The 13,421-nt window shown below is 41.1% G+C and overlaps 1 long non-coding RNA gene across 2 annotated transcripts in view; it reads left to right on the forward strand.

The window, feature by feature from the left end:
• The window catches only part of LOC144382603 (uncharacterized), a 167,796-nt gene that overhangs the window by 84,159 nt on the left and 70,216 nt on the right, over positions 1 to 13,421 (forward strand). The window lies entirely within an intron of this gene.

The raw sequence follows: 13,421 nt of genomic DNA on the forward strand, positions 1-13,421 counted from the left end.
TCCCACAGACTGATAAAACCATAAGGAAACATAAGGAGGTGATTACTACAAAAATCAGGATGATGGGTGTTGGATTGGGACTGAAATAGGGTTGTGACACATGGAAAATCTTCTGGGGGGCGGGGCTGGCAAAGTTGTATTTCTTGCTGTGGGTTGTGGTTAAAAGGGTGTTCACCTTAGAACAACTCATTAAGCCATACATTTATTTTTGTGGAGTTTCTTTATCCATCTTTTCTTTTATAATAAAAGGTTTCTGGGGGCACCTGGATGATGCAGTTGGTTAAGTGGCCAACTCTTGGTTTCGGCTCAAATCATGATCTTTGGGGTCCTGTGATCCAGCCCCAGTCAAGCCCAGCATTCAGCAGGGGCTGAATCTGCTTGAGACTCTCTCTCCCTCTCCTTCTGCCCCTCCCCCCATGGGCTCACACTCTTTCTCTCTCTCTCTCTCAAATAAAGAAATAAATCTTTAAAAAAAATAGTTTCTGTTCTTTCTATCTCTAATTCCACAACACCCATACTCTATTGCATCAGCTCTAGGTTATCCTGGGTTTTGACCCCAGCACCTCACCAGAACTGCTCTCATCACGCACCGGTTGCCTGCAGCTTCTAAACTCCTGGCGATGTCTCAGGCCTTATCTTACCTGCACAGCTTTTATACAGATGCCCATTCTTTTCTGCTTCAAATACGTTCTTGACTGGGCTATTGTAACACTACACTTCTTGCAATTCTTAGTCTCCTTTCCCTGAGTTCTTTTCTCTTCTATCACCTCCTAAATTTGCAATGCCCAAAGCCTCAATCTTTGGGCTCTTCTCTTCTCTGTGGACCCTCACTTCCTTTGGTGATCTCATCTAATATGGTGGCTTTAAATAACATCGCCACACGGACAGTTCCCAAGCCAAGCTTCTGATTTACCCCCCAAATCAGTTCTACTGAGGGCTTTTCCTGCCTCAGTTAATGACCTCTCCATGCTTCATGTTGCTCAAGACAAAACTTTTAGAGTCATCATTGGTTTCTCTCTTCTTCTCCTATTCTTTTTTTTGTGGGGCGGGGGAAGGGAGAGGGAGAGAGAGAATCTTTTTAATTTTTATTTTATTTTACAATTTTTATTTTATTTTATTTTATTTTATTTTTATTTTATTTTATTTTAATGTTAGTGACCATACAGTACATCATTAGTTTTTGATGTAGTGTTCCATGATTCATTGTTTGTGTATAACACCCAGTGCTCCATGCAATACGTGCCCTCCTTAGTACCCATCACTGGGCTAACCCATCCCCCCTCCCCCCTGAGACCCCCAGTTTGTTTCCTGTAGCCCATAGACTCTCATTGTCTTTATTTTAGAGAGAGAGAGCACAGTACATGCGAGCAAGTGGAGGGACAGAGGGAGAGGAAGAGGGAGAAAAGCAGACTCCCCACTGAGCAAGGAGCCCAAGGCAAGGCTAGACATGGAGCTCCATCTCAGGACCCTGAGATCATGACCAAAATCAAGAGTCAAATGCTTAACTGACGGAGCCACCCAGGTGCCCCTTTCTTATTCTTTATTCAACCTGTAAGCAAATCTTGCTGACACCATCTTCAGAAAGGTGATCCAACTTCATGATCCAACTATTTTTCCCCTTTGTTATATTGCCACCTTGATTCAAATCAGAGTCATACCTCACCTGCAATACAGCACACCCTCCATAGTTATCTCCTTGTTCTTCTTATTACCTCCCTCTATCCCCCATGCAAGAGCGCCAGAGTACATCTTTAACAGTGAAAATTAATGCATTTTACTCCTCTGCTCAAAACTTACCAATGTCTTCTCATTTTGCTCAGAGTAAAAGCTGAAATTCTTACAATGGCTTAAAAGGACTTAGATGGTCTGACTCCCCTAGTTATCTCTTGACTTTGTGTCTTACTACAATTCTTCTCCTCCTTCTTCTTTTCTTTTTTAAATATTTATTTATTTATTGGAGAGAGAGAGAGAGAGCACGCAAGCAGGGGAAGGGCCAGAGGCAGAGGGAAAGAGAGAAAGAATCCTCAAGCCAATTCCCCACTGAGCATGGAGCCTAACACAGGGCTCAATTCCACCACCCCAAGATCATGACCTGAGCCCAAACCAAGAGCCAGCTACCTCGCTGACTGAGTCACCCAGGAGCTGCTCCCCCTCCCCCCACAATCTTTGACTGTAAAGTCTACTTGCCAATTCTTGAATAGATCAGACTCACTCATACCTCAGGACTTTTGCTCCCGGTTGTTGCCTCTGCCAAAAACATCCTCCAGATATCCATGTGGTCTGTGTCCTCACATTCATTCAAGCCTTTGACCAAATGTTATCATCTCAATGAAGCCTCTAATATTTATATACATATATTTAATATATCGTATTTAACATATATTTATTATGTTTAATGTTTGATATCTGTCTCACCACAATGAAAAATAAGTTCCATAAAAGTAGAGACTGTTGTTTGTTTTGTTCACTGATACATCCCTAGGATGTTGTTTACCACTTGATACGTAATCAGAATTCAAATTTCTATTATGAATGGGAATTCATAACAAATACATATTTGTTAATGAATGACTACAAGGAAGCACACTATTCACCTCAAATTTCCATCTTCTTTTCCCCTTTTGACTAGAAACTTCTTTGAACAACAGGAAAAAAATAGACCTCATCTCAGATTTCCAAAAACTGAAGAAAAAATAGATTTTAGTCACTTATAGAGATGTTTCCACTAACAAATGTTTTGGGTTCTCTAATGATCTGGTTTATGATCTCTCAGCTCACTCTTTCTGCAAGGCAAGCACACATTTAATGAGTGTGGTACCCATGTGCATTACATGAAAATGTGTCTAAAAAATATAAATTGGACATTATGATTGCATGTAGAGTTTTCTTTCAAGAAGTCATACTCTCACACAATTAATAAACAATACTGTTAGGTAACTTTCATTGCTAGTTATCTATATTGTTCTATGACTTGTTTTTCCAACATGAACATAAACTACTTCTATTTTGGTGTATTACTTGACATCTTTTACCAAGCTCATAATAGTTTTTATACATAATGGACTCTAAATCATTATCAAAATATTTTCATTAACTGCTGACAAAAATGCTGAATTCTGTGTGAGGACAGGACAGATGAAATCATGTGCCCAGTAAATGAAAGGCACACATAGAAAGAAATGAATACAGTCCCTGATTTTTAAAAAAATTTCATGTATTTATTTGAGAGAGTGGGGGGGAGGGAGAGAGATAAGCAGACTCCCACTGAGCACAGAGCCTGATGTGGGACTCCATCCCAGGACCTTGAGATCATGACCTGAGCTGAAGGCAGACGCTTAACCAACTGAGCCACCCAGGTGCCCCTACACTGCCTGGTTTTGCTGCAACTACTCAACCCAACAACAACTGTACTTCCATTTCAAGTCCTCCACAGATATTTCTCCCACTCCTTGTTCATGTCTAGGTTGACCCTTTAATCTGTCTCCCCTTGTTGTTTTCAGTTCAAGAGGAGTAATTTTAACTGGAAGACCACCTGTGCCCCACCTGTCCCTGTTCCCATAGTGATTCAAGATCCTATCTGCAATGCATAGTTGATGAGGGAAGCTGAGAACCTGAGAATGGGGAGTTGGGATGTCAGCCCACTCTGGGATTTAATTTCAAGTGTAAGGATTTTTTCCTTTATTACTTTGTTAAATCATTTACTTAATAGGCTGAGAAAGTTGGGGAAATGATGATCCTTTCCAACTTTTTGAAGCAAAAACTCTCATATTTGGTGCTTTAAGGAGAGGACAACAAAGTTTTTTTGTTCATTTTTTCATCGTTCAGCTCTAAGGAAAAGAAGGGGCTGAGATTCTGAATTAGGCTCCTGATGCATGGGTATTTAATCTATTCCTGATTCTGCATTTACTTTGCTCTGTCTGGAAAGGATGCAGAATTTGCCATAATGAATGACCCAAGCAATTTCAGCTAATGGCCAGAATTGAAACCTTTGATAATCCCAGGTGAATAATGTTGTCTCAACAGACTGAAGGAGTCTTTTACCTGTCTGACACAATGATAGATGTAATTAGTTAACAGGGATAGTCAGAGGTTTTAGTGGAGGCATTAGCAGAGATTGCTCAGGTCATTCTTAATTATGCAAATTCTCAGTCTTCTTCAGACAGAATACAAAAAAAAAAAAAAAAAAAGAGCAAACACAGCTGGATGAAAAGATTTCAAGGAAACCAGGAAGCTAGGAAACATCAGAGGAGTGATTATGCATCCCTCAGGCTAGGAAGGAGAAGAAATAGCCACCAAGCCTCTACTGCGGGGCCGCCCCCAACTTTAGCCAAGCCCAAACAACTGGGATGCCTACTAGGAATGCTTGTTCTAAGACATATGTCACCTTGAGCAGACACGGCTGAAAAGAGGAATATTGCGGTGGTTTTAAACCCTTTCTAAATAGCAGCCTTGCTCTCTGGGGAGAACAGACAAGTAAGTGACTTCAGTATTCAGAACCAGGAGCCAGAAAATGATGAGTTGGGTTCTATAGGGTTGAATTGGCAAAGGAAGAGGAGGGATACAGAGAGAACGAGGGTTCTCCTCCAGCCCTAAATTTGCAGCGACCTTTGAATCAGCTGTCCTTTGCCCTTCCCTGACATTCCAATTTGAGACCCTGCATGTCTCCATTCTGCCTCCCAGCAAACAGTCACAGCAGTGTCAGATCTGAGAGAAGGTGCATAATTCAACCTGGCATCAAAAACAAAGGACTCTTTGCATCAGACATGTTTATTTTTCTTGTAAGGCTTTGACACGTCAATGGTTGTCACCCGTGGTTGACTGAGATCTTGGCATGAAATCAATTTGATGTCCAAAGTCAAGCAGCCTTCTTTAATGTCTCTGGATAAGGCAAGAGGGCCCTGGCATCCTTGAAAAGAGGCAAATGAATGACCTGGGGTCAATCACTCAGGCTTGACAAGGATCCAGCTGGTTCCCAAAAGCAGTCAAGAGAAGTGAACTTTGAGGCAGGGACTCTTGCCAGTTGGTTTGCAAAAGCTTCAGAAGACAACCCTGGGAATCACTGTATCTCTTCTCTCTCTGCCTGGCACAGGAGGGTAGCAAGTTTAGGGCAGGACTTTGAGGCCTCTCTATCATGTTTTTGTTTTGTTCTGTTTTTTTTCTTTCTGTAGCTTGGAGGAGGCAAATCAATGAACTATTTTACATTTTAGGGAACTCAGCACCAAGAATTTGTATGACATGAAAATATAAAAAAATAAATACAATTAAAAGGCAGCAATGAAAAAAATACAAATAAAAATTAAAAAGGCAGAAATGTCTGTATGATAGGTCACTATAGGTGCAGTAGGAATGTAGGAGAATGCAAAGAGCATTCATATTAAAGTCCTACTGCCCTGGATTTAAATCCTGTCTCTATCCCTTTGCTAGCTGTGTAGCCTCAGAGGAGTCACTTCAATCCCCTGAACCTAGGCTTTCTCCTCTGTAAAATGGAGATTATAGTGCCTATTTGAAGATTAAATGAATTAGAGTTTAGTACACATAAACCTTAAGCCATATTTTTATGGTGAGAAAAATTTTTGAAGTTATATCAGAGAAAAGACAAATCCTTCATATTCCTTAATGGCTCTTTAAGAGATAGAATACAGTGTTAAGTATATTTTATATGGAAATCAGTGCACCAATGATTATTTTCCTATGTATCAAGATCAATTTTGGAGTTCCACTTTTCTGTTAAGTCTTAAATAGAGACTAGCCTAATTAAGAGTTTTTCTACCAGGATTAACGAAATAGAAATCATCCAAGAAAGGGGGACAATGTCGAAGGGTCACCCAATTTGTGAGAGCATTGACTTCCCAAATAGACCTTGTTATGGAAAAATTATACAAATTGGACTCCCAGGGATTTACTACAAACCCTCATCTGGTGCGTACTCTGTGTGAGGCATCTCCTCCCCGTGCTTTACAAATAATAAGTCATTGAATCATCATCACAAGCCTAAATTGTAGGTAGGTGTAATTGTTAATTCCATTTTGCAGATGAGACAATTGAGGAGCTAATAGGATAACAAAATTGAAAAGATCACACAGCAAGTAAGTGGCAGAGCCAGGTTTCATATGCAGGGAGTCTGACTCCAGAGCCTGTAATTTTAACCAGTGACTGTGCTATTTTCTTCGCATGGGTACTTCTCTGTGATACAGGATTTCCTTCTTAGCCCATCAAAGTGCCAACGTGCTATGTTCCTATGATTCCTTTCTACGTATATGTGAGGCATGGACGTTAATGTGCTATATTAGAAGTCTAATTCACCAGGATCCACATAAGAGCATTATTTCTGTTTTTATCTTGTACATATTAGGGAGGTCGTGAATTGCTTATAAGGAAGAGTAGGAAAATGTTATTTTTTATCATCCAAAGAAATCATGAGATAGACACATGATATATGTTAGTTGTCTGTAATACTGTAACAGAAGTATAATCTTAACAGCACAATCTTTTTTAGTGATCTATTTATTCAGAATTAAAGGGATTTTAGAAGGTAAGATTCTAGATTATATTTTCTTTCTTCAACATCCATCCCAAGGATTCTCCCATTAGGTTTAGGCCACTGCAGTAACTGCTAGTTTGCTGGACATGCCAGTCCACTGTCAATCCCAAGGTGGCTCATGCAATCCATTTTTTAGATTTTAATAATAACTTTATTGAGATATGACTCACATACTCTTCAGAAGTATATGATTTCAGTGGGTTTTAGTATTGTAAAGAGTTACCCAACCATGTGGACTATCTAATTTCAGGACATTTTCGTCCCTCCAAAAGAAACCCATTAGCTGTATCTTCCCATCCCTCACTCTTCCCCTACTCTGACTAATCTGTTTTCTGTCTCTACAGATTTGCTTATTCTGGACATTTCATATAAGTGGAATTATAATATGTGGCCTTTTGTGACTGACTCCTTCCACTTAGTATCATGTTTTCAAGGTTCTTCCATGTTGTAGCAGGTGTCATTACTTCATTCCTTTTCAAGGTTGAATAATATTTCATAGTATGGGAATACTGCACTTTCTGTAGCCAGTCATCACTGATAGACATTTGGAAATCCATTCTTCTTTTATTTTTTGGAAGCACTTGTGAAGGACTGGTATTAATTCTTTAAACATTTGGAAGAATTTACCTGTGAAGCCACGTTCATGCATTCTGTAGAGCACTGATACTTGGTGAGTGGGTCTGTAACATCTGCCGTCACCTAGGATATTGTTAGAGATGCAAATTCTTCACCACCTCCACCTGCTCCCTCCTCCCCAGTCAGATCTGTTGAATGAGGATCTCAGGGAGTAGGTCAGGCTGTGTTTTAACAAGCTCTACAAGTGGTTATTATGCATATTAAAGTTAGAAAAGCACTATTTTAGACAACTTTGAATGTTCTTTCTATCAAACTCAAGAAGTTTTGGTAGTTTGTCCCTCAATGATCCTTTTAGGTCAAGTCTCTTTTTCATTTGTTTAGCGTTCTAGTGTTTGAAAACAACTATACTAATACACCTGGATACTATCTTCTCAATAAACATCACCCATTTCTTTGGGAAAAGCATATGGAGGGGTCGTCTGCCATACAACAGGGCAGGAATCTTTGTTTTGTTTGATGATGCCCCTCAAACTCTTAGAATATTGCCTGGCACATAGTATGTGCTCAATAAATATTTATTTGAATGAGCGAACAAATATCATTGGCAAATTAGAATATTATGATTTGCTGTATTAGTTAACACTTCTGGCTGAGAATAGCAGACACCCATTAAATGAGCTGAAAACAAAAACATGATATTTATCATATGGATACACATATATCTAAAGGAACCAAGGGATTTTATTCAGAGAATGAAGCATCGAGTATAAATGGCCAAGGTTTTCTCTCTCTGCCTCTCATTTTTTCATTTTTCCTACATTTGTGAGTCTTTCTTCTCTCTAGTTCCCACAGAATTGACCGGTTTACATATCTTCAGAACATAAAATCTCCTCAGTAATATCAAGAGTGTCCAATATTATGACTCATTATTGAAGAGTTAACTCAGACTAATTAGACTAGCTTAGTCTCAGTTCTGAATTCCCAAAGGTAAAGATTTTGGTATGTGCAGCTGAGATTAGTGCCCTCCCCCAAATCACTGTATTAGGTTAAGGGTTTGGGGTCTCAATGCTTGAACATGGCTGCCCCCACCCATTGAAATCATGTGAATAAGAGACTGTGGCATTGAATTAGAAGGTGTTGAATAAAAAAGAAGGAGGTATTGAACAGACAATATGATAGATGTCTCATATCTTTGTTCGTTGGTCGATAACTTGATTAATCTAACATTTTTAAGAAACCTCTTGTGTTCAGTGGTCTGTGCTATATGTTTCAGGTAATGTAAAGAGAGATCATTTAACCTTTGCTCTAAAGAGAGACAGAATTTAGATAAAAGGTCAAGACCTCAGCACAAGAAACCTTAATCTACAATCCAAGTAGTACATGTTACATGTCACTAAGTGGAATGAACAATCAGTGTTATATGACCTGTATCATCAACACTAAAAGCAATAGCCACAAAGCGTTCATTATTACATCCTCCTAGGGATGTCACGGGTAAAGACCTTATCTGCTCTACCATAAGATGCTCATTCCCTTTAGTAGAAACCTTGGCACACTTTTTATTTGAAGTCTTTGTATCAGGAACCCCTATGCAGTTTCTGGGGAATGAATATTTGTCTTTTATGAAAATTGTGATTCTTAATTCAATTGAACAACCAAATTTTTAAAACACCTTTGGCAACTCTGCAGGACTTCCTGGTTTCTATTACGCAACCTAATTCTATTCCTGATTTGATTTTATTTTCTTATGCTTGTTTGTTACTCTACTGAAATTCCACACGTATTTACATTTTCACACTGTACTATTGGTGTATATATTTCCATATATGATATGATGTATTTCCATAAGTTTCCTCAAGTCCTTTCTTTAAAACAGGATGTATCCAACCAGAAAAAAACCCTAAACTCTGTCTTGTACAGTTCACTGAGGGAGAATTGACTGTAGGAAGTCACAGCCAGAGGAGGTCTTAGAACCGTATTTTGCTTTGGTTCCCTCTGGATTTTTTACCGTCTATATTTGGGCAGTGTGGAGAGCAACAAATTAGTTGGGATTAAGTTACTAGGGAACTCTTGCCTAACATAATTCCATTTTTTTCCCAACTGAAACTATCCCTTATGGTATTCAATGTAAATGCTACTTAATAATCTGGGTAGTTGCCCAAATATCTAAGTTCTTTTTTTTTTTTTTAAGATTTTATTCATTTATTTGAGAGACAGAAAGTGAGAGAGAAAGAGAGAGAGAGAGAGAGAGAGCATGGGTGGTGGTGGGGGAGGGGCAGAGAAGGGAGCCGGATGTGGGGTTCAATCCTAAGACCCTGAGATCATGACCTGAGCTGAAGGCAGAAGCTTGACCAACTGAGCCACCCAGGCACCCACCAAATATCTAAGTTCTTTTGATGGCCTAAACATGACAGTAGTTTTTCAGGACCACCATTCAGCAAAGATGTTTAAGAAGATTGCCTGGGAAATAATAGAATTTGAAAACTGTAAGGAATTCTTTTTTGTTTTGGCTTTTTCTATAGACCGTTCATTCAGCTGTTCAGAGCATCTGTGTCTGGTTAGCTCAGTGAACTAGAGCATGGAGTTCATGGACTTGGACTTAATCCTCTAGTGGACTCCTTGACTTCCTTTCTGTGCCTTGGCTGGAGACTATGCTCCTAGACCCCTTGCTCCAACACGTGAGCCATGCAGTCTGGGGAGCCATTGGAAGTAACTTTGCAAAGGTGAGGGCTTAGTAACATCTCTGGGTCAAAGTCCCCCAAAAGGACCCCTTTCAAGTGCACAAAATGCCAAAGTTATCACTTATTTACCTTCTGTGGGCCAGTTAATTTCTCTCTCTCTCTCTCTCAGGCTCTCTCCATCTATCCCGTCCCACAGTAGAGGAATAACTCAGAGCACAGACTGTCTTTGTGATGGGTCGGTTAAACCACCTTGCCTTTTTTGCATGCAGAGAGGACAACACCTTCATTGAAGTGAGATGCCCAGAATGTGGCTGGTTCTTTAGCTGGATACATGTACTCTGGGATCATCAATCAATTCTCATTTGATTCCACAAAGCCCCTTTACTGAAAAACATCCAGGCCTCTCCAACCAATATGACTCACGGGACACTTCTGATTAATACCAATCAGGTTAATGGCTTAGCTATGGTTAATGGTGCCCTGCTCTGTAGCTGCAACAACAAGAATTAATAACAAATCCCCCACTCGTTTTTGCAAATCAGAGGAAAGATGCTAAGGGCTTGACAAACTCTAATCTTTATGATTTAATGGAATCGTGTTAGAGCACAGAGACTGTGGAGATTGGGAAACTGCAAAAAATTCTCTGTCACATCCCTGGCTTTAAAGATCTGAGCTCTTTCTAATACTCTGTCAACAGCTCACTGTCACTGGGGCTTTATAAGACAGGACAGCCCCGGTGACAAACCATCTAGAAAAAAAGATACAAGAGCAAGTGGTTCATTAGTGCAGATAACACACATGAGGCTTAATCTCTATGGAGGGGGACAAAAAATTTAACAGACATCTTATCATAATGAGCTGGAAAGTATGTCTTAAAGGCACAAGGGATGATTCATTTTGTCTCTGCTGGTGACCTTTAGCGATTCAATGTCACAGACTAAGTGCTGAAGTATTCAGCTTTGGGCAGTCCCTGGGCTCAGGCACTGGGACTTTCTGTAGCCAACTGCAAAATGTATCAAACCACCAAATGTCAAGCTTTAGCCCAACCTGAAATGGGCTCCCAGAATCCCGGAAATAGTGTTAGGGTTAGTCATTTGCTGCAGGGAAGGTTAAGATTGGGGTGACAAGAGCTGGGGGAGGTGGAAGAAGCCCTCCGTGGGTAAGGAGCCAATTGTCTGCACGAGTGGGGGGGGCGGGGCAGTAGTGTGGGAGGAGTGGGGGAGGGGCTTTATTTTAGCTGCTGCAACAACGGACGTGGGGAAACCTGGTGGCTGTGGTTTGGAGAAAAATCCCAGCTTTCAGCTGGCAGGAAAAAAAAAAGACAAAAAAAAAAGTTCACTCTACCAGGGGAGAAGACGGACAAGAACTGAGGGAGATGTGTGATGGTTGGCCAAATAATTTGGGATTCTTAGAGAAAACTAGAGTACTGGAATTTGTGCAGAAGAAGCCAATGCCGCTGGAGTTGGGGGAACCCCAGCATCGAGGGCTGTTTCCAAGCAGATGCCAAGCATCCTCGATGTAGGATCCAGGGGAATAAGACTCGTTATAGACCCAACCTAGGGGTGGAGAAGAGGTTCTCAAAGTCTCTGCCTTACTTAATGGTAGATGGTCAGAACCTGCGAGGACAGAAACCAAGGGGAAAAATCTAGGCACAGAACTGAAGAAGGCACCACTGGATGGCATTTACAAAAGCTGCCTTATGTGCTCTCTGTGTTTATTTTATTTGCCTCAATGTAGGTGTCTCGTCCTTTAGGCTATATAACCTTGGTGTAGGATGTGCCACGCTGTAACTAACAACACTGCAAGCATAAAGTATGTACTCAATTCATTCTCTTGGTTGTCTTCAAAATCTTACTTTAATTCTGAACTCTTTTTTTCTTGGGCTCTGGAAATGATAGGCTCAGAGATAAATGGCTGTTGATGGGCCTCGAAGACCATAAAAAAAAAAAGACTTTGAAGGATTGTCTCTGTACAAAGAATCCTCTTACAAAGGACGCAGACGGTGATGGATCAGCAGCAGGCTTATGGATTGTTTTCACCACCACTTCAGCAGGAATTCTCCCTATGCCTGCTTCTCAAGTGACAACAGGCAGACACCCTCTAGGCGGTCGTCCTTAAGACTGAGGCGGATCCACCGCGTCTGAAGGAAACCTAGCCAGTGCCCTTGAGAGGCACTTACAAATGGAGGTCTGTTGGGTGTATTATCCATTTGGCTGGATTTGGAAACATCAAATACGTCTCCACACTCCCCCCACCCCCTCCACACTCCAGTTAGGTAAAGGCAAGTGCTTTGGGGACTCCGCTAGTGCCAGAAGCGAGAGCACGCAGATTAAAACCATCTTCCGTTACCTCTCCCAGCACTCAGGGATCCACATCTTTAATAACAGCAGATTCCTATTCATAGTAACAACAACAGATTATCCATACTGCAACCGCTAGCTTCATCTGGCTATTTACGTTTAAATTACCATAAATAAAATGAAATTAGGCATTGTTCTTCGGCCACACCAGCCACCTCTCAAGTGCTCCAGAGCCCCAGCATCGGGGAGTTACCATCTTGGACAGAGGTTCCTTACATGGAACACACTACTGGACGGAGAGGGATGAGACCGAGCACCTTCCATCTTTGTACCTAACACCCAGTGGCAGTTTGGTGGCTATCTACTACACACTTGATCAACTACAACAGATAATGAGCTCAATTTTTCTCTGTCTGCCTCTCCCACTGCTCTTAGGTTCTCTGTAATTAGGATTTCCTTCACAGCTTCTCTTTGCTTGAATTCCTTCTAAACAAATTCAAAGTAGGCCTCTTTGTGCATTCTCTCTCATTCTCCCTCACTCTCTCTCTTTCTTTTAAGGCTTGTTGGGCTTGGGACAGAGTATCTTTGTACTGATACTGAGCTCTCAGACAGTATTGGGTCCTGTGATTGTTCTGCCTCGTGATCAGTGAGAACAAAATCACAAGGGCTGAGGTGGTGGGATAACTGGGGAGCATTGGCTTTGGGTGTCTATTTCTGTCATCCAGAGGGGAAAGGGAGGGAAATGGGAAGACAGAATAGCTGTGCCAAGGGCTGACTCACCTGGCTCTCCTCAGCCTACAAACAGGGGAGAGAACTGTGAAGGAAGCCCACGTTTATTAAATCCCTCACAATGATCTAAGTATCTCACAGCAAACCCATAAGGAAGGTTTTATTTTCCACATGTAGAGAAAAGTTTAGAGAAATTTAGGATTCAGAAAGGTGAAGTGATTTGTTTAAGGCCTCACAGCTTGTAGGAAGCAGAGCTTATATCTTACAGTGAATTCTTTTCAAGCCCATCAGCTCTTTCTAGTACTGCAGGGAACCTTGCAAACATCGGGGGGGGGGGGGGAGGGGGCTGGAGATTTAGGCTGGATGTACAGCGAATGGTCCTCGACCAAGAGCCATCTTGAATCTAGCAGTCTATAACTGTGCCGTGGCGTGAGGGGCGTTTGCAGGCCTAGGCTCTGTTAGCCCAGGCAGTGCTCTGGCGGGTGGTATTAGGGAAAAACGGGAGAGGAGATGATCCTTTATCTGTTATGTAATATAGTTTGTTGCTTTTGTAAAAGGCTTGTTGTATGATTTTGTTGCTAGCTACACTTCTGG

Source organism: Halichoerus grypus, chromosome 7 (genome assembly GCF_964656455.1).
Source record: "Halichoerus grypus chromosome 7, mHalGry1.hap1.1, whole genome shotgun sequence".
Taxonomy (NCBI): Eukaryota; Metazoa; Chordata; class Mammalia; order Carnivora; family Phocidae; genus Halichoerus; species Halichoerus grypus.